Below are 24806 nucleotides of genomic sequence, written 5' to 3'. Positions count from 1 at the left end.
AAGTATTGGAGAAGCAAACCAGTCAGTCTGCTGTGTCATTGTCAAATATTCTTCATAAGAGCAATATGAAAAGGGAGGAGTGTGATTACTAAGCAATGATGAAGAGAGGAAGATAACTCATCTTCGTACTTATCTCTGTGTCCATCTGTAAACGGCAGGGCTGATTTCCCTGGCTGCTTTCTGCTCTGTCACGGTTCACTGAGTCAGCTGAAAACATCTAGCTTGCATCCCAAATAGCACCCTATTCCCTATATAGTACAATACTTTGGATCAGGGCCTATTAGGGAATAGGGTGCCATTTGGGAAGCATCCCTAGCATCAGTCTGCTGTCTAGCTGTAGAGATGGAAATAGGAAATAAGTCTGTCTCCTCACCAGTCTGTCTTGGTGTCATTGGTGCGTCTCAACAGATAGTGAATTATCAAACTGTGACAGATATGCCTGAAATTACTGTCCCCCGGCTAAACGGTAGTGCACGGTCGATAGAGACCTATTACCATAATATAAAATCAGAGATTTCAAAGTAAAACTGAACATTTCTCTCAAGTGCCAGGCAAGGTCTGCGTCTCGCTTTCCCCTCATTTACTGTGTAGTGAGTGCTAATTGACCAGACCCAGACAGATCCATTGGCTATGATATCTTTCTTTGGCTCTGATACATATCACCTCTTTTCTGCCTAATAAAAAATCGATTAAAATGTTATTTGTCACATACAACCGGTGTAGACCTTACAGTGAAATGCTTACTTTACAAACCCTTAACCAACAATGCAGATTTAAGAAAATACCTTTAAAAAAAGTAAGAGATAAGAATAACAACTTAAAGAGCAGCAGTAAATAACAATAGATGGACTATATACAGGGGGTACCGGTACAGAGTCAATAATATGTACATGTAGGTAGGGTTATTAAAGTGACTATGCATAGAAAGTAACAGAGATTAGCAGCAGTGTTACGGGGGGGGGGGGAACTGATGTTGAATTGGATTTCACCCCAAATCTGACTCCAATACTATTCTATTTTGAGTGCTCTGTGACATTATTCCAACCCGTTGAATAAGGCCCTTTCTGTCTGTTCTGTTTGTTCCTCCTCCAGGTGACTCCCAACTCATGGACGTGTGTTCTGTCCGTCACAACAACACCTTCCTCAGGTATGTCTCGCTGCTCGGATACGGTTTCTACGGAGACCTCCTGGCGGACTGCGAAAGGAAGTGCTGGATGGGGCCTCCCAGATACGATCTCTCATTTAAATAATGGAGTTATAATTGTTATTACAATGTAATTACCACATTATTAAAATGTAGTTACAATTGCAGTCAAACAATGTAAGAATGGAAATTATTATTAGTAACTATGTTATGTAATTGATTTTTTTTTTTCAAATATGACCAACAGAGAAAGGAGGAATGAGTGGAGAAACTCATGAAATATTTCACACAATGTCACCATCATGATTTCCAAAGCCACACACTGCTTCTGTTGCAGGTCTAATGATGTTCCTGACCCATCAGTATTATGAAGGGACTGTCGCTTTCCTGCCCACTGAGGACAAACCTGGGGGACCTTAGAGACAAGGTAAAGTGCAGAACTGTGTGCCATATCTGTGAGCAGGTTGCCAACAATAGGCAGCCCCTCTTAGGGGATCATGTCTACTAGATGGCTGAAGAGGACTCTGACAAGGGTAAGAGGTTATATCCCTCTGTAAGTCTGTGCTGTGTGTAGTCTTTTCCCGGTTGCCATGTCTGTTAATAAAGCTGCCTATTATCCAGCAATAAGCATGATGTCCTTCCTGTCCGTCTCTCTGTCTGTCTGTCACTGCCATGACACCCTACAGACAGTCAGAGTAGACTGTTTGGTGTTGAACACACACACACACACACACACACACACACACACACACACACACACACACACACACACACACAGCCCACTCTTCTCATCACAAACCATTATCTACCCCCCAAAACCCACTAACACCGCACATACACACACTACAGTCCCCACTATTGGGAAATGGGAAACTCTCTTCTCATCCAGCATTTGTTTATTCCGAGCAGCAGATAGAAGAATAAGTCATGTTTACTGAGAGCCACAGAGAGATCCCTTTTCTCCTCTCCTGGGACTCTAATTGGTGTTAATTTCAGGCTTCTCTGTAGAGGCTGGCTGGAGCGCTGGCTGAGGCGACAGGTTCCTGTGGAGCTGGGACACACACGCGCGCACACACAAAACACACAGAGGGAGACCGAACCCTACTAATCAGAGTTGGCGGGGAACTTGTTGCGCTCATTTTGGCAAGGAAATCTCCAACAACTGCTTAAACAATGGGGCAAGACACCGGCTGGGTGCCTCGTTGAAAACAAGCCTCCCAAAATACTAATGTGTGAGGGACACTTGAGAGGTTCCCGACCTAAGACAATGCCAAGTCCCATAATAAAGTTTGTAAATGTCTCATCATAATCAGATTGGTCGTTTTTAAGACATCTAATCATTTACCCTCCAATTAAATGGGACACACACCCAATGATTTGTTTTTTAATCCCTGTGGACTTCATGTTGGTTCAGGTTTTAGCTCCTGTGATTTTGTTATATGAGATAAGAAGAAGAATTAAGCTTTTATGGCCTCGGATCACATAATATTCCCCCTGCGATTAGATATAATATTGTAAAACACTTAGGCATTTTGGAGTTACTGTATATCCCCATTAAACCACTCAACCACTAATTGAATGGCAGAAGACTTTGATTCACCTGAGTGTTACCTAGTGGAATCACAAGAGTGTAATAACACATATTTTGTCCTGCCTCGTTCCTGATTTTAGAGTACCCCAAAGAGTTAACAAGAGTGTTTATATTTTACTAGCATTCTACAAATCAAATCAAACTTTATTTGTCACATGCGCCAATTACAGCAAGTGTAGACTTTACAGTGAAATTGTCACGTTGATAACAGTGATTCAGGAGACAGGCGCAGGAATGCGTAATAGTTTTTGAAAATTACGTCCCAAATTCCGGTGTGCCGTGTGAGAGCACGGGGACAAAGACCAAACAAACACGTATACAAAACACAGGTTTGAAACCCAAACAAAAGAGCGAGGAGTACCTCGAATAAAGACACACGCGCACAATGATTAACACCTAGGACGAGACCCGTAATCATATGCGCAATCCACAAGGGCACGAAAGCCCAAAACTCACAGCACAGGTACTCACACACACCAACGGACATTGTAACAATAATCAACAGCCCAATGGAAACCAAAGGGCACACTTATACCAGTACAAATCAGTGGGAATAGGGGACAGGTGTGCGCAATGAAAGTTCTGAAGGGATCCGTGACAGAAATGCTTACTTACAAGCCCTTAAAAGCCATTAACCAACAGTGCAGTTCAAGAAGAAGAAAATATTTACCAACTAGGCTATATTAAAAAGTAACACAATAAGTATAACAATAACAAGGCGGGGGGCACCGGTCAGTGTGCGAGGGTACAGGCTAGTTGAGGTAATCTGTACATGTAAGTGGGGGCGAAGTGACTATGCATAGGTAACAAACCACCAGTGAGTAGGAGCAGTGTACAAAAGGAGGGTAATCAATGTAAATTGTCCGGTAGCGATTTTATGAATTGTTCAGCAGTCTTATGGCTTGGGGGTAGAACCTGTTAAGGAGAATTTTGGTCCTAGACTTGGCGCTCCGGTACTGCTTGCCGTACGGTAGCAGAGAAAACAGTCTATAACTTGGGTTTCTGGAGTCTCTGACAATTTTATGCGCTTTCCTCTCACATCACATATTATATAGGTCCTGGATGGCAGGAAGCTTGGCCCCAGTGATGTACTGGGCTGTTGTCATGCCCTCTTCACGACTGTCTTGGTATGTTTGGACCATGATAGTTCGTTAGTGATGTGGACACCAAGGAACTTGAAACCCTCGACCTGCTCCACTACAGCCCCGTCGATGTTAATGGGGGCCTATTCGGGCCACCTTTTCCTGTAGTCTACGATCAGCTTCTTAGTCTTGCTCACGTTGAGGGAAAGGTTGTTGTCCTGGCACCACACTGCCAGTTCTCTGACCTCCTCCCTATAGGCTATAGGAGTTGATGAGCGAGGTGAGGTAAGGGAGAAGGTCTCCGGAAATGGTCTGGAGAAGAGAGGAGGGGGTTTAGGGTAGTGATGAGCGGGCAGGTTGTTGTCCATGGAAAGTGGTGATTGAGATGGCGTCATCGTCACAAGAAGCGAGATTTCATCTGGAGAGAGAGGGGAGAAAGAGGTCAGAGCACAGGGTAGGGCAGTGTGCTTCAACTGGAAGCCAGTGGAGAGAGCGGAGGAGCGGGGTTGAGAACTTGGGAAGGTTGAACACCAGACGGGCTGCGGCGTTCGATGAGTTGAGGGTTTTAAGCAAACGAGGATCGGATGTCGACGGGAGATGACCTTCTTTTCAAAATGGTTGCAGGGGCGTACTCTGCGGAGTCATCTGCAGATGAGGGAGGGAGGGGGTCCAGGACGCCAAGGATTCAGGAGGGACCGTGGAGATCAAGGTGGCAAAGAGCTTCCCTAGGGTTAGAGGTGGGCAGATGCTTGGAATTTACCTGGAGTGGAAGAAAGTGGCTTTAGCAAGCAGGAGAGACCATGTGAGGATGACAGAGCCAAGTGATGTAGAGAGGAGGGGTAGAACAGAGATGACACCAGTGGTCCGTGAGCAGGAGACAGATTCTCACGCCACCTTTGTCCTCCATTTCCGCCGGCTGCCCGGAGCACTGTTCTGTGAGCTCTAGCAATGAGTCGAGTCGAGCCACGGGAGCGGAGGGGAGAATGACCTTGAAACCTGACTGATTTGGATCAAGAAGGTCATTCTGGAGAGATAGGGGAGATAGAGAGTTCAAGAGTTTTGGATGCAGAAAGGGATACTGGTCTGTAGTTGTTGACATCGGAGGGATTGAGTGAGGCAGAAGGGTGCAACTCTCGCTCTCTTGAAGACGGAAGACGAGATCAGGGATGAGTTGGAGAAGGTAAGGGAGAAGGTCTCCGGAAATGGCAGAGGGATAGGGAGCGGGAGGTTGTTGAGAAGGATTTCATCTGGAAGAGGAGAAAGAGGTCAGAGCACAGGGGGGCAGTGTGAGCAGAACCAGCGGTGTGTTTGACTTGAGGATCGGATGTCGTCGACCTTCTTTTCAAAATGGTTGACGAAGTCATCTGCAGAGAGGAGGAGGGGGGAGGAGGGATTCAGGAGGGAGGAGAAGGTGGCAAAGAGCTTCCTAGGGTTAGAGGCAGAGCTTGGAATTTAGAGTGGAAGAAAGTGGCTTTAGCAGCAGAGACAGAGGAGGAAAATGTAGAGAGGAGGGAGTGAAAGGATGCCAGGTCCGCAGGGAGGCGAGTTTTCCTCCATTTCCGTCGGCTGCCCGGAGCACTGTTCTGTGAGCTCGCAATGAGTCGTGAGCCACGGAGCGGGAGGGGAGGACCGAGCCGGCCTGGAGGATAGGGGACATAGAGAGTCAAAGGATGCAGAAAGGGAAGAGGAGGGTTGAGGAGGCAGAATCAGGAGATAGGTTGGAGAAGGTATGGCAGAGGGAAGAGATGATAGGATGGAAAGATGAGAGTAGCGGGGAGAGAGAGCGAAGGTTGCGCGATACCATCCGAGTAGGGGCAGTGTGGGAAGTGTTGGATGAGAGCGAGGGAAAAGGATACAAGGTAGTGGTCGGAGACTTGGAGGGGAGTTGCAATGAGGTTAGTGGAAGAACAGCATCTAGTAAAGATGAGGTCAGCGTATTGCCTGCCTTGTGAGTAGGGGGAAGGTGAGAGGGTGAGGTCAAAGAGGAGAGGAGTGGAAAGAAGGAGGCAGAGAGGAATGAGTCAAAGGTAGACGTGGGGAGGTTAAAGTCGCCCAGGACTGTGAGAGGTGAGCCGTCCTCAGGAAAGGAGCTTATCAAGGCATCAAGCTCATTGATGAACTCTCCGAGGGAACCTGGAGGGCGATAAATGATAAGGATGTTAAGCTTGAAAGGGCTGGTAACTGTGACAGCATGGAATTCAAAGGAGGCGATAGACAGATGGGTAAGGGGAGAAAGAGAGAATGACCACTTGGGAGAGATGAGGATCCCGGTGCTACCACCCCGCTGACCAGAAGCTCTCGGGGTGTGCGAGAACACGTGGGCGGACGAAGAGAGAGCAGTAGGAGTAGCAGTGTTGTCTGTGGTGATCCATGTTTCCGTCAGTGCCAAGAAGTCGAGGGACTGGAGGGAGGCATAGGCTGAGATGAACTCTGCCTTCTTGGCCGCAGATCGGCAGTTCCAGAGGCTACCGGAGACCTGGAACTCCACGTGGGTCGTGCGCGCTGGGACCACCAGATTAGGGTGGCCGCGGCCATGCGGTGTGGAGCGTTTGTATGGTCTGTGCAGAGAGGAGAGAACAGGGATAGATAGACACATAGTTGACAGGCTACAGAAGAGGCTACGCTAATGCAAAGGAGATTGGAATGACAAGTGGACTACACTTATCGAATGTTCAGAACGTTAAGCTTACGTAGCAAGAATCTTATTGACTAAAATGATTGAAATGATACAGTACTGCTGGAGTAGGCTAGCTGGCAGTGGCTACGTTGTTGACACTACACTAATCAAGTCGTTCCGTCGAGTGTAATAGTTTCTACAGTGCTGCTATTCGGGGGCTAGCTAGCAGTGTTGATTACGTAACGTTACGTTAAAAGAACGACAATAGCTGGCTAGCTAACCTAGAAAATCGCTCCAGACTACACAATTGTCTTAGATACAAAGACGGCTATGTAGCTAGCTAGCTACGATCAAACAAATCAAACCGTTGTACTGTAATGAAGTGAAATGAGAATGTGATACTACCTGTGGAGCGAGGCGGAATGTTGACCGGGTTGTTGAAGTTCAATTCGGAAGACGTTGGCTAGCTGTTGGCTAGCTAGCTAGCAGTGACTCCTACGTTAAGGACGACAAATAGCTGGCTAGCTAACCTCGGTAAATTAAGATAATCACTCTAAGTCTACACACTCTAAACTACACAATTACCTTGGATACGAAGACAGCAAAGACAACTATGTAGCTAGCTAACACTACACTAATCGAGTCGTTGAGTGTAATAGTTTCTACAGTGCTAGTGGACGTTAGCTAGCTGCTGTGCTAGTGGACGTTAGCTAGTTGCTGGGCAGAAAGCAGTGTAGACTACGTTAGGACGACGAAATACGATAATTACGCAATTATCTTTGATACAAAGACGGCTATGTAGCTAGCTAAGAAGAAATTGCTAAGATTAGACAAATCAAACCGTTGTACTATAATGAAATGTAATGAAAAGTTATACTACCTGCGGACCGAAGTGTCGATGCGACCGCTCGCTCCAACCCGGAACTATGGACTTAGTTGGACAGTTGGTACAAGCATGCTTTGAGTACAGGTCCTGGTAATCCGTCAGACCCAGCAGTTTTGTGAATGTTGACCTGTTTAAAGGTTTTGTTAACATCGGCTACCAAGAGCGTTATCACAGTCATCCAGAACAGCTGGTGCTCTTGTGCATGCTTCAGTGTTGCTTTCCTTGAAGCGAACATAAAAGGCATTTAGCTCGTCTGGTAGGCTCGCGTCACTGGGCAGCTCACGCCTGGGTTTCGCTTTGTAGTCCGTAATAGTTTTCAAGCCCTGCCACATTTGACGAGCGTCAGAGCCGGTGTAGTAGGATTCAATCTTAATCCTGAATTGAAGCTTTGCTTGTCTGATGGTTCGTCTGAGGGCATAGCGGTATCTCTTATAAGCGTCCGGATTAGTCTCCCACTCCTTGAAAGCGGCAGCTCTAGTCTTTAGCTCGATGCAGATGTTGCCTGTAATCCATGACTTCTGGTTGGGATATGTATGTACAGTCATTGTGGGGACGACATCATCAATGCACTTATTGATGAAGCCGATGACTGAGGTGGTGTATTAATCAATGCCTTTAAATGAATCACGGAACACATTCCAGTCTGTGCTAGCAAAACAGTCCTGTAGTGTAGCATCCACGTTATCAATACTTCCGTATTGAGTGAGTCGCTGGTACTTCCTGTATTACAGGCACAGCAATGCAGGAAGAATTTCCCCAAAGGAATGACACATTTAATCGATCAACTCCTTGCGTTTATAGAGGCGAGTGGTGATTGTGTATGGCGGTTGATCCGGGGGAAGTTCCTAGCAATCAACACTGCCGGCATGAGCTGTGCCTGTCCTTGCAGCCCAAGAGGCCTGTTGCCAGAACCGGGTGGCCCTATACACTCACTACGCAAGTAGGGCCCTGCAAATTACGCTAGGGCCCGCCTCCCCCTTGTGTCAAAGCGGGTGTCAATGAGAGGATGAAGTGGAAGTATCCTTCTGGACACGAAAAGAGAGAACAAAACACCATGAGAGTGAATTGTGGGAACAGCAATCAGGCAATTGTGTTCTCTCCTCTCCAAGTTTGATGTCAGCAAATAACAGTAATGTTAAGTTGATGTGCTAGCTTGCAGTGCATCTCTCTCTAGTCTGTCTGTCTTGCTAACCTAGCTGGGTAGTGCATCGCTTGGTCTGTCTGTGTCATGCTTGCTTGCCAGCCACTTCCAAGGCTGTGTTCTGTGACCTTGTGCCTAACAAAAGTGAGAGTGAAATAAAACTATTTATTACGTTTGACAAACGCCAACGGACAATGGTGTTTTTAAACTGCAGCTCGGAAAAGATAACCGTGTTGCGCGTGAACATGCGTTCATATGTGCGTGCACGAAATGAACCTCGCGCTTTCCAGCAGCAACCTCTGTGGGGACCAGTCCAGAAAATATATGGGAGTGACGGTACTCCTCATAGGAGCACATCATTTTAAAACAAGAAAATTCTTATCTAGTCACTCAGTCAAGGTTTAGTTACAACTCTGGACTAATTCAAGATGGAAAGCAATGGATTGACATTAACTATTGATTTATACATTTATATATTGAATTAAAAATGTTGATTAGCTGGGCATACTGGGCAATATGGAATCACATCTCTCCAAATTACTCAGCCAAGCCATAGTAAAAATACTATTTTATATTTGAAAATGTATAAAAGGAAATCTGGGGGAGCCAGTTTGAATGGGCCTGATGCAGCTGATAAAATTAATAATAGTATCGTTATCTATAATTTACAGGTGCTATGCTTACGTTTCTCACAGTTGATCCACATCCAGCCTCAGCCAGTACTAGCACAAACCGGAGGTGTACAGCCAGCATCAGATACTAGCAGCTCAGACCGCAATAGAACAGTTGCTGCTCCACAAAATGCCCCAGCAGATTGGCCCCCAGTCTTAACAGACTTTATGAGGACTGAGTTAGTGCTCAGTGGTCCATTCAAACCAGGACTGGATTTTTCTTACCCTAAAGACAAGTCTAGAAGAGGTATCCATTCAGGCTTATTATTTGAGACAGCTGTCAAATGGGGGAAAGATGAGCTGAGCAAGTTGTGTATTGTTTTAGCTGTAAGCTCTTTTCTACAAAAGACTACAAAATAATAAAGGAAGGCGTGAATGACTGCTCAAATATCATTCTGAAATTCTGACTGCCATTCTGAAACACCATGAGGGTCGCCCTTAACCTCTTGAAACTCTGGGGGCGCAATTTCATTTTTGGATGAAAAACGTACCCGTTTTAAACAAGATATTTTATCACAAAAAATATGGTTGACTATGCATATAATTGATAGCTTTGGAAAGAAAATACTCTGAATTTTCCAGAACTGCAAAGATATTGTCTGTGGGTGCCCTAGAACGGGAGCTACATGCAAAACCAAGATGAAACGGCAACCAGGATATGAGCAGGATTTTTGAGGCTCTGTTTTCCATTGTCTCCTTATATGGCTGTGAATGCGAGAGGAATGAGCCTGCCCTATCTATCGTTTCCCCAAGGTGTCTGCAGCATTGTGACGTATTTGTAGGCATATCATTGGAAGATTGACCATAAGAGACTACATTTTCCAGGTGTCCGCCCGGTGTCCTCCGTTGAAATTGGTGCGTCATTTTCAGCTGCTGGTATTTTTCCATGCGATTCTGAGGGGAAAGCAGGCTTCCACGAACTGCATATCAATGAAGAGATATGTGAAAAACACCTTGAGGATTGATTCTAAACAACGTTTGCCATGTTTCGGTCGATATTATGGAGTTAATTCGGAAAAAGTTTGACGTTTTGGTGACTGAATTTTCGGTTCGTTTCGGTAGCCAAATGTGATGTACAAAACGGAGCGCTTTCTCCTACACAAAGATTCTTTCAGGAAAAACTGAACATTTGCTATGTAACTGAGAGTCTCCTCATTGAAAACATCTGAAGCTCTTCAAAGGTAAATGATTTTATTTATTTGGTTATCTGGTTTTTGTGAAAATGTTGCGTGCTAAATGCTACTCAAAATGCTAAGCTAGCTTGCAATACTCTTACACAAATGATTGATTTGCTATGGTTCAAAAGCATATTTTGAAAATCTGAGATGACAGTGTTGTTAAGAAAAGGCTAAGCTTGAGAGCAGGCGCATTATTTTCATTTTATTTGCGATTCGTTAATTTTCATTTTATTTGCGATTCGAAATCGTTAACGTTGCGTTATGCTAATGAGCCTGAGGCTTTATTCACAATCCCGGATCCGGGATGGGGAGTATCACGAGGTTTAACACACAAACAATATGATTACGTGGAGAGAACTTGATCTGCGCCGAAGTCGGGACAGACTCTCGACCAGATACAAATGACAATTTTGGAGGCTGAAAGAAAGAGATGGCGGGATGTCCTTACACATTTAATAAGTATCACTGAGTCTCTGGCTGAAAGAAGCCTGGCATTCAGGGGTTCATCAGACAACCTCTTCCAATCAGATAATGGAAACTTCCTAAAAGAGGTTGAATTACTAGCAAATTTGACCCCATTATGGAAAATCTTCTCAGCAAAAGTAAAGATGGAGAGACACATGCTCATTACCTTGGGAAGCACACACAGATTGAGCTGATATAGATTGTGAGTGACTCAAGTAAGAGACTCAAAGTACTTCTTCAACATCTTGGACTGTACACCTGACATTGGTCACCAGGAGAAAATGTAAATTATTCTGAGAAGTGTGGCTTTAAAGGGAAAGACAGAGATCAAGGAGCACTTCCTCGGCTTTGTGAATGTTGAGGTTTACAACAGGCTTGAACCTGTCCACTGTCATCTTAGATAAGCTGAACGAGCTGAAGATTCCATTTGAAGATTGCAGAGGGCAAGCTTATGATAATGGGGCCAAACATGAAGGGCAAGCACCAAGGAGTACAAACCAGACTGCTCAAAGAAATCGTCCCATGTGGAGCACATACTCTAAACCTTATCATTGCAGATGCTGCCAAATCTTTAAAAGATGCAGAAGCCTAGCATTCAGAGATTCACACTTAAGAGTGTTTTTAAGAAACACGTGAACATAACTGTGAAGTCATGGAGTGACACAAGATGGGAGAGTAGGCTCCAAAGTGTTCATGCAATCAGGTATCAGGCTTCTGAGGTTCGGGAGGTATTACTGGAAGCCAGACAGATGATCAACGATCCTGTGGCCAAAGTGGAGGCACAAGCACTTGCAGAGGAAGTTGGGTCCTACCGCTTATTGATTTGCTGTGTCGTATGGTGTGAGATACTGACAATGACAAACAAGGTGAACAAGCTCCTCCAATATGTCTCAATTCAGTAAATTCGCAGTGAATTTAATCTCAAATGCAAAGGCCTCCCCCACTACATACTGGGAAACTGGATTCTCTGTGACCCAGACAACAGCCAAAAGCATTTTTGAAGAAATGAATGTGGAGGATGTTCTGAAAGAGAAGAGACTGAGAAACAGCAAGAGGCATTTTGTCAATGAGGTTGCTGATGAACCAGTGACTGATGCACTGAAAAACCTTCAAGTCAACTACTTCATGTCACTGCTGTGATATTCATGGATGAGAGTTTTGAAACACTCAACCAGGTGAAAAACCAAATATGGAGTGCTGCTGAACTTCCGCACTGCCTCTCAGATGTCCAGATGTTCAGAATTTACCTGATCTTCCATCAGATAAGATGACTGCCTTTGAGCTGCTTTCCTTTCTCTGTGAGGAAAAACCTGGAGGAACTCTAGTCTAACCTTTGGATAGCCCTAAGAATTGCAGTCACCCTACCAGTAACAGTAGCATCGGCAGAGAGGAGCTTTTCAAAATTAAAGCTCATCAAAAGCTACCTGTGACACGTCTGTTCCCGTCGGGCCTCAGCCGGATTGTCAGTTCTTGTTCGTCCGGCTGGTCCAGAAGTCTTTTTTGTTTGCTTTTTGTTTTGTTGGTGACGTCGGGGTGGATTCCGCCGTCGATGGACCCGGGGGTGCCTAAGCCAGCACGTCGGGCTTTCACGCCCTGGCTGGCTCAAGCGGTTTCCGTGCCTCGGTTGGCTCAGCGGCTTCCCATCAAACTTCACACTCCACCGGATCTTTGGGCTCCCCCTCTGCAGCGAGATTGACAGGCGTCTTGCCTCAGCCGGATCGTTGGGCTTCCATGCCTCACACGGCTCGCCAGACTCTCACGCTTCCAAGCCCCAACCGTCTTGCGCAGCGCCCATGCCTCGGCCGGTTTGCCCAGGTGGGACACCTGGTGGCGCCCTTAGAGGGGGGATACTGTCACATCTTCTCCCGCTCCCCCCTCCGTTCCCCGCTTCTGCATTAATTGTTTTTTTGTCTGTATGATTCGTTTTTTGTCTCGTTCCATGTCCATTCTTTATTAAAAGTTTTACTCCCCATACATGCTTCGTCTCTCCAGCATCATCCAATGTGAGAACCTGAGGTATTCCATGTCACAGGAACGTTTGAGTGGTCTGGCCATCATGAGCATAAACCATGATGTGGGGAAACACATGTCCTATGATGACATCATTGATGATTTTTGTGCAGAAGAGGAATATTTTGATGGTAAGATTTTAATTCAAACAATTGAAATGCTTACATTCTTCGTAACATTTAAGATTGTATGGCAGAAGTGCATTTGTGTAAATGACTGCTTAACTAACTATGTGACATACTTTCTCAATTTCTTCCAGACAGTCCAGATAGACTGGTGCTGATGCTGGAAATGCCCAATCTGCAGAGTGAACCAAAGCTATTCACACAACTGTATTTTATTTTACTATTTTGAGACATGTAGCTGCAGCCAGAGCCTATAGGTTTATGTTTACATTGTATAGCCAAAGCTATTCACACAGCTGTATAGGTTTTATTTGACTATTTTAAGACATACAGCTGCAGCCAGAGCCTATAGGCTTATGTTTCCATTGTATAGAAAGCTAATTGTATAATACTGTGAGGACTGGACTAATTACCAGGCAGCAGAGCCAAAGCTCAGTGTTATATTTGATTATTTTCTACGTTTGATATTTTCTACAATTTCTTATATGTTCACGTTAATATTCACTTATCTTAAGATTCTATAGAAAATATTCTATTCATTAAAATTGTTTGTTTATACCTTTGTCTGTATAGGTCTACCTATTCTTAGATTGACAGGTGGAGCAAACTGTTTTAAAGGAGGGGGATTGTAGTGGGAGCACTGGGGGATCAGGTGTGACTGTGTAGCAATGGCAAATGGTTTACATGGCTCACGGTTCAGGTAGGAGGGCCCTTTAGCAGAATTTTTGTTTAGGGCCCCAGGGAGGTCAGGACCGGCTCTGCCTGTTGCCCTCTGCCAACCTGGCTGATGGCACCACGGACCTCATCCTAGTACGCGAGGCTTCCCGCCTCGACTTCCTCCGACACCAACAAGGATGACCATGTAGGGAACTCTTTGAGTTGTTAATGAGAATTGTTTTGCTATTATTTATTGATTTTGACATAGGCAATCATAAAAGATAATTAAATGTAAGAGATTCAATCAGAGGGGGATATCACCCCTTCCCCCCCAAAAGTTAGAAGATTTAGCAAAGTTACTTGCTAAGTAAGTACAGATTTTTTCCAAACCATATTAATCTCAGGTAATGTACTATGGATCAAGCCAGTAAAACTTTTGAAAGTCACAAGGAGTTCAGGAGGAGATGGAGAATGCCTCAGTCACTTACTCACTCAGTCACTTACTCACTCAGTCACTCCCATGTACTGCATGTCATGGGTTACTCAGCTTTCACAGAGAGATGGAGATTGAGTGGGAGAGAGTTTCCCTGTACTTTGCTTGCACACCTCATGGTTTAGTTTGCTGACACAGCTCTTTCTAAATCGGGGTATACCTCAATTCAGACATGCTCTTGCTTCCCACTCTTGCTCTCTCACTTTTCGTAAATATCCCAATTCTACAAAGTGATATCCCAATTCTACAAAGTGCTCTGGATAGCTTGCATCATCCTCCTACACGCACACGTGGGATGGTAGGATGTTAATTGCATTATACCTCTGTTATATCTGCATAGCCCATCCACCAAGGAGAGAAACAAGGAGTGAGAGGCCACTAGGTGTATTCATAGTTTTGACAAAAAGCTTTTTAGGGGAAACTTGGTGTGAATACTAACCAGGCCCAGTCATAAAGTAAGTCTGATGGAGAATAAATCGCTCCTCTCCTCTCAGACAGTCTGTGGAGTAGAACTGAGTAGTGATGGGGGGATAAAGAGATTGTTTTCTGGGGCAGTGAAAGATTGAGATCTTTGGCATTGTTGATTGACCCCTTCTTTTCTGCCTCTTTTCCCTACTCTCTATCCACCCCCTCTTGTCTTTACTCCCTTCTCCTTATTGCTACCTCTATCCATCCATCCATCCCTCCCTCTCTCCATTCCTCCCTCCCCTAACTTCCCTCCATCCCTCCCTCCACAGTTTGACATGTCCTTCATGGAGGTGCACCGTGTGCGGAAGATCCGGTTTGTTCCGAAGCACAGCAATGTGATCTCAGAGGTGGACCCGAGTGAGACCAGCGGGAAGAAGATCTGTAACCAGGTCTGTACGGCCCATCCCAGCTACGACACAGGCCATAGCAACTGGAACTGTGATGAGGAGATCATGCCTCATGCGGCTATACATGTCTGGTACGCTATTCATAATTTGAATCTGTTGGTTTTGTTAAGAGATTTAGCTATTTGAGGTTTACCCACGCGCAAACACACACACACACACACACACACACACACACACACACACACACACACACACACACACACACACACACACACACACACACACACACACACACACACACACACACACACAGTGGTCCCATATCTTCCACCACAACATCAGTAGAGATCTTTTTATAGCATGATGGTGGCCCTCCCTCCACCACAACATCAGTAGAGATCTTTTTATAGCATGATGGTGGCTCTCCCTCCACCACCACAACATCAGTAGATGGTGGCTCTCCCTCCACCACCACAACATCAGTAGAGATCTTTTTATAGCATGATGGTGGCTCTCCCTCCACCACCACAACATCAGTAGAGATCTTTTTAAAGCATGATGGTGGCTCTCCCTCCACCACCACAACATCAGTAGAGATCTTTTTAAAGCATGATGGTGGCTCTCCCTCCACCACCACCACATCAGTCGAGATATTTTTATAGCATGATGGTGGCTCTCCCTCCACCACCACAATTTCAGTAGAGGTCTTTATATAGTACAACAGTGGCTTTCCTCCTGAACACATCATTTACTTTATGCTCCATTATACTTTGCCAATGAGGCATGGCTGTGTAATTCTAGTTTATCTAATTTAATATCCCTTCCACTGTTAAGAGCCTACTCCCTTTTAATTAAAATACAAGTCCATTCATTTATTGCCTTTTTCCTCTCTAGTAATTGTTCTTGGAATGAGTCAGCAAATGAGCGACTGAGATAATTGATGGTGATAACCCCGATCTCACCCCAAAAATAAAGAAAAAAAGAAGACGGAGAGAAGTTGGCTGCTTTCTTTCACTGCTTAGACACAATATTAGTAGGTGACTTCAATAGTATATTTTTTAAAGTAAATATGGTTAAGTGTTTGGTTGCGTCTGTCTGGATTGCCTGATGGGCAGTGCATGCACAGTTGGGCCTATTCAAATATTATTTGAATCACCAGTGTGACTGACTGGAAAATAAAATCTGTATGGTCCTTGCAGCATCATCTGAGTTGAATTTTTATTAAAGTCGGGGTCTCCATACCGCATTAACAACTGTCTCACTACTAACGGACCATTCCAAGTCCCATCACCAGTGTTTCTGTCACCAAACCACATGAAATCTAAATACCAATCTCCATTTTTACTCTAAAATGGGCAATAAAGTTTCTGAACTTGGAACTTGATCTGCATTCCATTAGTTTTACATCTGTGATATGGACCGTAAAGTCAGACTGGAAACGAACACTCATTATGTTGATAAATGTGTAGCTGTCCTTCTGTGTGTCTCTCTACAGTGTTCACTGCCTGCTGATCAGACTATTTGCCCGAGGTGTTGAAAGAGGGACCATAATAGGATCAAATCTCTCGTGGCAAGCAACTGTCCCGAATTGTGCTAGAAAGTCCTGCATTTGGGCCTTTTAACTCTCACCCTGTAACCACACATGAATGTCCTGCATTAAAAAAACGTTTTTAAGTATAACATAAAAAAAAATTAAAGTCAATTTGTCACGTATTTGACTTCCCATTTATTTGATGAGAATTAGCATCAGGTTGCGGTTTTGACAAGATATATAAGCTATCACATGGTGCTTTCCCTTCTCAGTCAAGTATCTTACTTGATGCATCTCCCCCCCAGAACTTACTGTTAGCGAGTATCTGATATCTGACACAATTATGCAAGATTTTAGTTCAGGTTTCTGAGATTATGGAGACCCATACCCACAATGAGATGAAAGAAAAGAAGGAATCTGTTCTATATTCCTCAATCAAGTACGTGACTGATATTCTGTGTGGACATCCGAAGACAATGTGTGGAAGTAGAAATCACCTAGCTCGACTGTCAGTATTGCATCCGCATATCACTGTGATACGATGTGAGGGCAGAAAGACTCATGGGCAATCAGAGGTTGCTAAGTGATTTTGCTTCCCCAGGAAGTGTCACACCTGTGGCACAAAGCAACAGTTTGTCTATTTAGAAGTTATTTAGTTAAGACTAGTAGCCCCCCTCACTAACGGGGTGGGATGCTGCCAGTGCGTTGTCCTTTGTGTGTAGGGTAATGTCTTTGTGAGAGTGCCATCATAATGAGTTAGCTCCATTACAATTATACACCAGACTGCCATCAGACAGATGCTGCTTCCTACAGCCAAAACATCAGCCAACTCTAGGACACACGCACACTCCATGCACACACACACACACACACACACACACACACACACACACACACACACACACACACACACACACACACACACACACACACACACACACACACACACACACACACACACACACACACACACACATCATCTGCCACTGTGAAACCACACACACACCTAAACTCTCAACACCGTGGGAGGCTCTGCCTTTTCTTTTAGAAACCTCTCCAAGATCATTAGTGGTTGCTGTGAATGGCCATGATTATATTTCAACTCTGAGCTGTGAGTGAATCAGGTAGTGCTATAATGTTCCCTGTGGGTGTAAGGTGTCTGTCAGATTCTGATGAACTGGCTGAGGTTAGTCTCTTTGCTGTATAATACATATATCTGTGTGGAACCAAAAGGTGCTATGTCAGTCCCACCCTGACTCACGAAGCCAGCTGACTAGGGGGAACGTTTTGACTAGCACATTGTATTGTATGGATATGAGTTTATAATGACTGAATATTATGTAATCCACTGCAGGTCTCAAGATGTGTGTAACTAATCTGTGATGTGGATTAGGAATTGATAAAGATTGAATATGTATGAATGTTTGGATACAGTGGTTTTAAACGAATATTAGCTTGTTAGCATGATTTTTTTTCTAGAAATGGGGGGCGGGCATTTTGAAGATTGTCATTTTGGTGTCAAGTGCAAGTGAGATATTTTATAGTAGTCTTTGAGACTTTGAAGAAACGTAAAGCCTTCATCAACCCTGTGAAGGTTTTGGAGTGGGTTTATGTATGTTGCTTGTTCATTTATTCTCAGTGTGTCTTCTCTTGTTATTCCTTTAACAGGGAAGGACATTTTCCACACACAAAAGCACAGTCCGAAAAAACAGGCCCCAGACTCAGCCCTGTCTGTGGCAGGCAACCCTATCCTCTCTTGGCATTGTTGACAGGATGTAATTACAAATATACCACATGAAACCAATACATGTTTCCCTGTTATCTCTAAGGGTCTTCCATAATGCTGGATGCGCCACAAAGCCCATTCCACTGACAAATATGCGTCACTGGGGCAAGGGACGAATGAAACGCCCACAGCATTTAATAGGCTTATTACATAAAAATGACTGCAGGGGAGATAAAAAATTGTCTCTGGCTCCAGTCTTCTCCCCTGGCCTCCGATGGAGAGATATTTTGCCTCGACCACATTTGTTCATCCACCCAGTCTCGCTCACTGTTTTGATATGGCCCATACATTATGGTGCTATCTGGGCCGGCATGGCAATGAAGCAAGGTAATTGTCCGATTTTCCAACCCGCAGAGTACGTTCAGTTTCCTCCCTTCTCTCCCGTTTTTCAGGCTTCACTGTACCTTCATTGAAGGCGGTTGCGGGTCGCGTTCCGTGGGGACCCACTGTCCCATTCTCCTTATTAAGAACCTGTTCTGAGACACCACAATAAACACACACACAGCCAGCTTCTGTCCTCGGCTCACACCTAAACTGGATGGAGATTGGTGACAACTCTCTGTGAGTGTGATTACACTTGCATTTTTTATCAAGTCGATGAGCTTCCATTCCCATCCACCTTGAGACCGCTCTGCTCTGTCAGATCCCAGGATAGTACCTGTCTACGCTGATCCCTGGTCTCGGGTCTTAAAGAGCCACAGCTGGGATCAGGTAATGCATTCTAATGGGCAAGAGAAACAGCCACTCTGGGTAAGGAGCCACTGCAGCGACGCGGAAGGAATCATAAGGCCATGTGACGCAGAACTGGGTAAGCAAACCATTTGGGGCCTTAAAAGGGCAGAATTTTTTTAGAAAATAACTAAATATATCCCACATTGATGAGGGAAGGGAAAGTGGATACCTAGTCAGTTGCACAACTGAATGCATTCAACCAAAATGAGTCTTCCACATTTAACCTAGTCCCTCTGAATCAGAGAGGTGCGGCTGCCTTAATCAACATCATCAGCACCAGGGGAGTACTTGTTGGGGGTTAACAGCCTTGCTCTGCACGAGGATTTGAACCAGCAACCTTTCAGTTACAGGGCCAACTGCCACCGCCTCTGAGTGGGAGAGATGGAGAAAGAGTGTTTTGTATTTCCTGAGGTGGTGGCTGTGAGCAGAGGAGAGAGAACCGGGATCAGAAGAGTGAACCCAAACTGTTGCTGGCTGCCACAGGGCTCTATCTGTCTATTGATTGTAGCAGTCCTCCCATTTCCATGTCTCAGCAATGAACTCCTGTGAGACTGCCACAGATCAATGAGTCTATAACACTCTCACTTCAAACACCATGATACCTTGCCCCCATCACAGCAGACCATGAGAGGACTGACCACACATACAAGACACACACACACACGCACGCACAAACAAACAAAAACGCATCCACACACACAGACGGACACACAAGTACATACACACACAAAAACCACTGTGCCAGTCTAGGCAGCCTGCTATGAGAGCCGTGTAAACCCAATTACCCCAACCCCTAGCTCTCAGTGCCTGCTGGGCCTACACCGGCCCTCACAGTGCAACCCTTCATAGCCTCTCAGTGGGACACTAATAAAAGCTTCACAGGACTGGCTGGGGAGAATGTTACCTACTGGGAGGTCACAGACAGGAGTGAACACTGTAGAGAGTGTGGTGAGTAAATGACTGTATTGGTAAAGAACCGGTCTCTGTCTACGATTGGAGCCATGCTTCATTGCAGTCGAATGATTTGTCATCCACAATAATCAGCTGTCAGATGTAATTCCCAAAACACTGGTATTTGCTGCTGTCATTTACTTCCTATTTAGTTCGAAACAGAAGATGATGCATGACATGGCAAGGTGAGCAGAGACCTTTCTGCCTGTAGCAATTTACCCTCAGGTGTAGTAACAGGCTACTACAGGTACCAGGGTTTAGGCAAATGTTTTATTGAAAGCAGTCAATTCAGGAAGTAAACTGAAGACAGTTAGTCAGTTGATTAGGACTGTGTGTATACTGAAACAACGTAGGTTTTTCTCTGTCCAATTCAGACCAGCCTAGCTGGACTTGTAGCGAGACACTCCAAGTTATTGCATTCCTAATGGTGCTTAAAGTAATTACACTTCGTAATGTTCCTCCTTTTTCCCCTTCACCGAGCCCCATCAGATCAGCCCAATCCAATGGGAACAATGTATACATCCCAAATGGCACACTATTCACTACCTAGTGCACTACTTTTGACCAGGGTCCATAAGGCTCTGATCAAAAGTTGAATAGGGTGCCATTTGAGACACACTCAATGTCTTCCATTCCCCTCTAAATGACGCTATTAACCATGTTGCATTTGCTGACTCTCAGGCAACTGAACTCAAATGAGGCTCGGTTCACTGAGAGTTTAATTGACCGGATACAAGGTTTATCTAAAAGATTCCATGGTTGGATAGAAAACAACTAAAGCATAACAATTGGTTAGAAGGGATTTATGTTATTAGGCAGTTGATATAAGATCTGTTGTGCATTGTTATACATTCATCACCACAACCTCAGGGCTACCTTGGAGGAAATAGAGACATTTTCAGCCCCAGACCATTATTCCTCCTCCACCAAACTTTACAGTTGGCACTATGTAGGTAGCATTGTCCTGACGTATGCCAAATACAGATTTGTCCACCAGACTGCCAGATGGTGAAGCGTGAGAACGCGTTTCTACTACTCCAGAGTCCATTGGCGGCGAGCTTTACACCACTCAAGCCGACACTTGGCATTGCATATGGTGATCTTATGCTTGTGTGCTCGGCCATGCAAACCCATTTCATGAAGCTCTCGTTGAACAGTTGAGCTGATGTTGCTTCTAGAGGCAGTTTGGTAGTGAGTGTTGCAACCGAGGACAGACGATTTATATGTGCTATATGCCCTTCAGCACTCCCGTTCTGTGAGCTTGTGTGGCTTACTACTTTGAGGTTGAGCCATTGTTGCACCTAGGCGTTTCCACTTCACAATAACAGCACTTACAGTTGACCGGGGCAGCTCCAGCAAGGCAAAAAATGTACGAACTGACTTGTTGGAAGGGTGGCATGCTATGACGGTGCCACATTGAAAGTCACTGAGCTCTTCAGTAAGGACACTCTACTGCCAATGTGTCTATGGAGATTGCACGGCTGTGTGCTTGATTGAAATACCCGAATCCAATCATTTGAAGGGGTGTCCACATCAAATCAAAATCATATCAAATCAAATTTATTTATATAGCCCTTTGTACATCAGCTGATATCTCAAAGTGCTGTACAGAAACCCAGCCTAAAACCCCAAACAGCAAGCAATGCAGGTGTAGAAGCACAGTGGCTAGGGAAAACTCCCTAGAAAGGCCAAAACCTAGGAAGAAACCTAGAGAGGAACCAGGCTATGAGGGGTGGTCAGTCTTCTTCTGGCTGTGCCTTGTGGAGATTATAACAGAACATGGCCAAGATGTTCAAATGTTCATAAATTACCAGCATGGTCAAATAATAGATCTGGGACAGGTACCACGTCCGGTGAACAGGTCAGGATTCCATAGCCACAGGCAAGACAGTTGAAACTGGAGCAGCAGCACAGCCAGGTGGACTGGGGACAGCATGGAGTCATCATGCCAGGTAGTCCTGAGGCATGGTCCAAGGGCTCAGGTCCTCCGAGAGAGAGAAAGAAAGAGAGAATTAGAGAGAGCACACTTAAATTCACACAGGACACCGGATAAGACAGGAGAAGTACTCCAGATATAACAAACTGACCCTAGCCCCCCGACACATAAACTACTGCAGCATAAATACTGGAGGCTGAGACAGGAGGGGTCAGGAGACACTGTGGCCCCATCCGATGATACCCCCGGACAGGGCCAAACAGGAAGGATATAACCCCACCCACTTTGCCAAAGCACAGCCCCCACACCACTAGAGGGATATCTTCAACCACCAACTTACCATCCTGAGACAAGGCTGAGTATAGCCCACAAAGATCTCCACCACGGCACAACCCAAGGGGGGGCGCCAACCCAGGCAGGAAGATCACATCAGTGATTCAACCCACTCAAGTGACGCACCCCTCCTAGGGACGGCATGAAAGAGCACCAGTAAGCCAGTGACTCAGCCCCTGTAATAGGGTTAGAGGCAGAGAATGCACATCCTTTTGTATATATAGTGTACTTCTTCCCCTGCCTCAATTTCTGTCTCTCCATTGGTCTCATAGAGCTTAGGGATGTTTGATTAGAAGTTTACAATACATTAGTTTCTTCCCCCCTCCTGTGTCACTTTATTTCACATGACTCTCTTCCTGTTTGTCATTGCTGGGGATCATGGGCCATTGCGTCAGTGGAAAGGACCCTGTTGGAAGCACAGCATGACAATGACAAACAAATATTGTCATTATCTGATGGGGTTAAACTGACGTTACCTCCAGGAGGGAGACATTTTTATCTGTGTCGGGGAGGAAAACACACACAAGCAAGGGTGCATGCACACACACAGACACACATGGGTGCACACACTCAAACATTGTCTGTGGAAAGGGAAGAAGCATTGTTGTGAGAGAGCAGCCACATCCTATTCCTCTTTATGGCACAATAAATCGTCCCAACCTGGCTCTCAGATAGATAGATAGAGAGATAGAGAGAGAGATAGAGAGAGAGATAGAGAGATAGAGAGAGAGAGATAGAGATAGAGATAGAGAGATAGAGATAGAGAGATAGAGATAGAGAGATAGAGATATAGAGATAGAGAGATAGAAAGATAGAGAGAGATAGAGAGAGAGATAGAGAGATATATAGAGAGAGATAGAGAGATAGCGATAGAGAGATAGAGAGATAGCGATAGAGAGAGAGAGAGAGAGATAGAGATAGAGAGATAGAGATAGAGAGATAGAGATAGAGAGATATAGAGAGAGAGATAGAGAGATAGCGATAGAGAGAGAGATAGAGAGAGAGAGATATAAAGATAGAGAGATAGAGAGATAGAGATAGAGAGAGAGAGAGAGGACATGTCCCTGAGTCTGCCGTCCCCATTTGTTAAACTGTCTGTGCAAAGAAGAGGAGAGAGGAGGAGAGAAGAGGAAAGAGGATAGATGGTCCTACAGTGCCCCCCTCTGGTTGTCCTATGTCATTCTCTTTTTTCTCTTCTCTCGTGACACTCATCTCACTCTCTCTCTCTCTCTCTCTCTCTCTCTCTCTCACCCCTCTCTCTCTCTCTACCAACCCTCTCTCACTCTCTCTCTGTCTTACGTGTATCTCCCCCTTATACTCTCTACCCTCTCTCAATCCCGTTCTTTTGTCATTCTTTCTTACCCTGCCTATTTCCCTCTCATTCTCCTACGTCTCACTCCCTCCATCTCTGTCTCTCTACAGTCTTTCCCCCTTTATCATGCACCTGGAGCTGTGCCTTTGAGCCCATTAAAATTAGCAAAGAGAACATACAGACCCACAAATACTGTGCGGCTGTTGGAGTGTGAACACACAGAATGGAATGATAACACTAGCTAGGTGTGTTGGAGTGTGAACACAGCACGGAATGATAACACTAGCTAGGTTTCCAATCCAATTGGCGATAAGACTTTCATGTGAATATTCTAAAATCTGCACATTTTCCTGCCAGTGTTGTGTTTTTCACCGAACAGACTTGTTGCGGATGAAAATCAGTGCATGATGATGTAGTGCACACAAATGTACTTTTTTCACTTAAGATTCCGTGTACCGAATAAAAAAAATCTGAAGTTCAATGTGTTTCCATCGCATTGTCAACTAGTTTGGTCGCAAGGTCACAAAAACTGTTGCGTTAAATAGCAAAATGTACCTATACAGTGCAGGCAGGGTGCGCGCTCAGGCAAGTCTACATAATCATATTATTATGGATAAGAATATTTCAATTTGTCAAACATAGTGCTGAACGAGTAATTGACATTTTTTTGGTTTTTGTTAAACAACTAATTGACCAATGTCAGTTCAATGATTTAAATTCTATTTCTTTAGGGTTTTTTCTGTGAGCTAGATGTGGAGTTTCTGTAGAGATAAATCAGATGAAGCCTGAACTGTGTGACGGAGTAGGGAGTTGTAGTTTGCAACAGGTCAATATTCAATATAGTTTAGCGCAAAACACGTGGTAATTAACTACAATGACCATAATCCATTGCGCACCTGCTTAAACTTGTCCGATCTGTGCTGAGCAGACACGGAGACAGAGAGAACACACATTGATTATCGGAATCAGATAAGGACTCAGTTTGGGAAACCCTGATCTAAGTGATTGATAGTTGGTATTCGGCAGTCATAAAGTATGCCATATTTACTTTGAAGAACTACTAAAATCCTAAACCGTGATAATTTTTTTCTAATAAAAACTAAGCAACCTCAAAAGGCACTAATCGCTCAGCACCTAGTCAAACAGCAGTCAAGAATCGACCATCATGTCACCAGAAAAAGACCCTTGATATTTATTGGAAAATAAGAGGGAAAGGAGCATCAAGATCACACTGCACTTTCGAAGTTCATCATAAGTTGTTTGTCTGTAGCATAAACTGCATGGTTTCCTGAGTCGTAGTGGGAGGACCACACACCATATCATTGCGTGACTCCAAGTTTACTTCAATAT

The 24806-nt window shown here is 44.7% G+C and overlaps 1 pseudogene; it reads left to right on the top strand.

Moving 5' to 3' along the window:
• Nucleotides 1-1652: 1652 nt before the first annotated feature.
• LOC135515448 (ceramide kinase-like) lies at nt 1653-16497 on the top strand (annotated as a pseudogene).
• The last annotated feature ends 8309 nt before the right edge of the window (nt 16498-24806 follow it).

The sequence above is a fragment of the Oncorhynchus masou genome, chromosome 27 (assembly GCF_036934945.1).
Source record: "Oncorhynchus masou masou isolate Uvic2021 chromosome 27, UVic_Omas_1.1, whole genome shotgun sequence".
In the NCBI taxonomy this organism is placed as follows: domain Eukaryota; kingdom Metazoa; phylum Chordata; class Actinopteri; order Salmoniformes; family Salmonidae; genus Oncorhynchus; species Oncorhynchus masou.
This window is presented reverse-complemented; position numbering and strand designations above follow the sequence as displayed.